Source organism: Bos mutus, chromosome 11 (assembly GCF_027580195.1).
Source record: "Bos mutus isolate GX-2022 chromosome 11, NWIPB_WYAK_1.1, whole genome shotgun sequence".
NCBI classification, from domain to species: Eukaryota; Metazoa; Chordata; class Mammalia; order Artiodactyla; family Bovidae; genus Bos; species Bos mutus.
Window position 1 is genome coordinate 24,665,339 of NC_091627.1, and position 4,539 is coordinate 24,669,877.

Below are 4,539 nucleotides of genomic sequence, written 5' to 3' on the forward strand. Positions count from 1 at the left end.
TTGAGGTTTCCTTTTATATATATGTAATTAATGGCTTTGTATTAGAAAATATGTTACTACATATCACACAAGTATTGACATATTTTGTATTCCTTATTGAGTTCTAAATATTTAAAATATTAATTATAACTTATTCTTTAACATGTAAGCTTTTTAGCATTCATATTATAGTTTCCAAATGAAATGTTGAAACATTTTAAAACTTAGATTAAAATTATTTTGTGTTCAAAGGTGATAGCTTGTATAATTTTTTTTGAAATTTAATTTTTCAAGGCTTCCTTTTTCCTTAAGTGAAAGTGAAAGTCGCTCAGTCGTGTCCGATTCTTTGTGACCTCATGGACTATACAGTCCATGGAATTCTCTAGGCTAGAATACAGGAGTGTGGGTAGCCTTTCCCTTCTCCAGGGGATCTTCCCAACCCAGAGATCAAACACAGGTTTCCCGCATTGCAGGCGGATTCTTTACCAGCTGAGCCATAAGGGAAGCCTTAATACCTAGTCATTTTTTTCTAAATGACCTATGCATAGTTTAAAAAAGTGTCTCTTCTCTAATTATTGGAGGAACTCTGTACTTGTTCATTGGTCAAGATTATTAACTAAGTTTTTCATATCTTTTATACCCCTTCTAATTATTTTCTACTTGTAATATCAATAACCAGGAGGGATGTGTTATCTTCAAATAGGATGGAGGATTTTTCTCCTTATCTTGATATATTTTGCTCCACATGTGTTGTGGCTTAAAGTTTAAAAACAACTGAAGTTGCTATGATTTCTAAACTTACATTTTATCATATGAACCTCTCTATTTTACCTTATTAATGTAGTTAACCAAGCTTTCTCTTACTTAATATTTGTCCTATTTCCCCCATCATTTTACTTTCAACCTTGTATTGTGTCTTTTGTAAATAGCATATACACTGAATAATAAAATCTAATTTAATTTTGTCTTTTCCTTGATGAATTTCATCCATTTATGTCACCCTGCTTATTTAACTTATATGCAGAGTACATCATGAGAAACTCTGGGCTGAAAGAAGCACAGGCTGGAATCAAGATTGCCGGGAGAAATATCAATAACCTCAGATATGCAGATGATACCACCCTTATGGCAGAAAGTGAAGAGGAACTAAAAAGCCTCTTGATGAAAGTGAAAGAGGAGAGTGAAAAAGTTGGCTTAAAGCTCAACATTCAGAAAATGAAGATCATGGCATCTGGTCCCATCACTTCATGGGAAATAGATGGGGAAACAGTGGAAACAGTGTCAGACTTTATTTTTCTGGGCTCCAAAATCACTGCAGATGGTGATTGCAGCCATGAAATTAAAAGACGCTTATTCCTTGGAAGGAAAGTTATGACCAACTGAGATAGCATATTCAAAAGCAAAGACATTGCTTTGCCAACAAAGGTCTGTCTAGTCAAGGCTATGGTTTTTCCAGTGGTCGTGTATGGATGTGAAAGTTGAACTGTGAAGACAGCTGAGCGCCGAAGAATTGATGCTTTTGAACTGTGGTGTTGGAGAAGACTCTTGAGAGTCCCTTGGACTGCAAGGAGATCCAACCAGTCCATCCTAAAGGAGATCAGTCCTGGGTGTTCTTTGGAAGGACTGATGCTAAAGCTGAAACTCCAATATTTTGGCCACCTTATGCAAAGAGTTGACTCATTGGAAAAGACTCTGATGCTGGGAAGGATTGGGGGCAGGAGAAGAAGGGGACAATAGAGGATGAGACGGCTGGATAGCGTCACCAACTCGATGGACATGAGTTTGGGTGAACTCCGGGAGTTGGTGATGGACAGGGAGGCCTGGCATGCTGCAATTCATGGGGTCAAAAAGAGTCAGACACAACTGAGCGACTGAACTGAACTGAACTGATGTTTACTTGAATTATACACATACATAAGCTAGTTTCTGACATTTTGGTAGATTATATTAACATGTCCCATTATTTAAAAATCTTTTATTATATTTTAAAAATCAGTACCCCCATCAATTTACAGAAGGTAAGAACTTAGCAGCCTCTCATATTCCTTAGCTCTCCATCCATACCCACCATATTGATGTTGTTTAAACTTTAAATCTCTGGATAAACTGTGGATTATTATAGTTAAATTCCTACTTTTTAAGCCCTAACTTATTTTTTTGAAAGTGAAAGTTGCTCAGTCATGTCTGACTCTTTGCGACCCAATGGATGATACAGTCCATGGAATTCTCCAGGCCAGAATACTGGAGTGAGTAGCCATTCCATACTCCAGGGGATCTTCCCAACCCAGGGATTGAAGCCAGGTCTCCCGCATTGCAGGGAAGACTTATTTTTTAGGCAAATACAAATTTTACCAACATGTTTGATCCCTTTTCAATGTTTGCCTTTGTGAGGAAAAATTTCTGAAGTATTGGATGCCAGAGAATATTTTTATCATGCTTTCATATATGAATGACAGTTTGGCTAGAAATTATATTTTGAATTCTAAATTCCTTTTCTTCAAATACTCGATGTTACTTCATTATCTCCTTGCATCAGTGTTACTGCTGGAAAATAAAATCTTGTTCCTTCATATATGATCTGTATCTTTCCTTTGGAAGTTTTAGAATTTTTGCTTTGAACCTCATTATGGTATATCAGATATCATCTCCACCCCTCATCTCTCCTCTTCAACTTGAAGTTTTTCATCTTTTTTTTTTTTCTAATTCTGAGAAATGTACCTTCACTGTTGTTCAGTCACTAAGCCATGTCCACCTCTTTGCAACCCCGTGAACTGCAGCGCACCAGGCTTCCCTGTCCTTCACTAGCTCCCAGAGTCTGCTCAAACTCATGTCCAGTGAGTCAGTGTTGCCATCCAACCATTTCATTCTCTGTCACCCCCTTCTCCTCCTGCCCTCAGTCTTTGCCAGTATTAGAATCTTTTCCAATGAGTTGGCTCTTTGTATCAGGTGACCAAAGCAATGAAGCTTCAGCTTCAGCATCAGTCCTTCCAATGAATATTAAGGGTGGATTTCCTTTAGGATTGACTGTTTTGATCTTCTTGCAGTCCAAAGGACTCTCAAGAGTCTTCTCCAGCACCACAGCATCAAGTCAGACAGGTCTTATAGAGTTATAAAGTCAGCATTAGAAAAGCCTTCGGGGTCACTTAATAACCAAAAGCATCAGTTCTTTGGTACTCAGCCTTCTTACTGGCTTCCCTAGTGGCTCAGTTGGTAAAGAATCTGCTTGAGATGCAGAAGACCCGGGTTCGAACCCTGGGTTGGGAAGATCCTCTGGAGAAGGGAATGGAAACCTACTCCTTTATTCTTGCCTGGAGAATTCCATGGACAGAGGAGCTGGGCTGGCTACAGTCCATGGGATCGCAAAGAATCAGACACAACTGTGAGACAAATTTTCAGCCTTCTTTATGGTCCAACTCTCTCATCGGTATATGATTATTGGAAAAAACATAGTTTTGACTATATGGACTTTTGTGGGCAAAGTGATGTCTCTCCTTTTTAAAATGCTATCTAGGTTTGTCATAGCTATTTGTTTTCAATGATTTGAGTCTCCATTGGGCAAAACATGTTTTTCTAAATAGGATCAGCAAAATGGGGATAAACTCTCTGAAAAGTATCTTGAGTGGTATCTATGCTAACAATTTAAGATTCAGATAATTGAGACCTTTTCTTTCCCCCCCTTGAAAACACATGGGCTCTGAGTACCTCTACTATTAAATGGCCATAGTGAAACTTCTTCAATTCATTTTTGCCCTTTTAGTTTTCTGTCTCAGTCCCTGTGGCCAACTCCTGCTTCTAACGTTCTGCTTCTCCTTAGGGGAACTTGTGTGTATAAAAGGTATACAAAGAATGTACTAAAAGGCTCCATGTGGGAATCTGGAGTATTTCCAGTAAGTAATGAGTATGGATTTAATGAAAAATTTTGCTTGCTCAGAGACTTCCTTGCTTCTTCCTGACATAATCAATAAAGAACTTAATTTGTGCATTTCAATAAAGGAAAATGATTTTAAAAGTTCTCTTAGATTTGTGTATGGTGTCATCACCAGTGTGGATTGGTGTACAGTCATGGAACATTGATACAACTCTGGAGTGGGAGTCAGAAAGCACAGAGGATACCTACTGAAGGGAAGTGGGGTGGTTACTAAGTGACCCTGAAGGCCTTTCCGATGCTGACTTTATAATTATGAGACCAGTCTGACTTTCAATTCTGGCTTCCCCATTATATCATCCTGTGAGTTTGTGTACAGTCTCTGCTTCTTCTTCCATATAGGGGAATTATTTTGAGAACTTCTATGGTCCCTTCTAGCTCGGATAAATTTTCCCAGTTGGAGGAAAGCTGAGTATCCTGTAGTTCTCTAATACTATGGTCAAGCAAAATATTTATGATAAGCTATAAGAAAGTCAGAGTAATCCACCTCTGCCCCAGGTTGTGCCTTCTGGTCCTGAACTACTTTGACTTCTCCTTTTCTAGGGATGTCAAACATGATCTTATGCAATGATTATATACCTGAGTCTTTAATATTAACTCTAAAACATACAATAACATCTGCTGACTTGATGCTA

General features: G+C 38.3%; 1 non-coding gene across 1 annotated transcript; it reads left to right on the forward strand.

Moving 5' to 3' along the window:
* The first annotated feature begins 3,171 nt into the window (after positions 1-3,171).
* On the forward strand, positions 3,172-3,243 carry TRNAL-GAG (transfer RNA leucine (anticodon GAG)). The gene has a single exon. It is a non-coding gene; the product is annotated as a tRNA-Leu (tRNA).
* Positions 3,244-4,539: the final 1,296 nt, after the last annotated feature.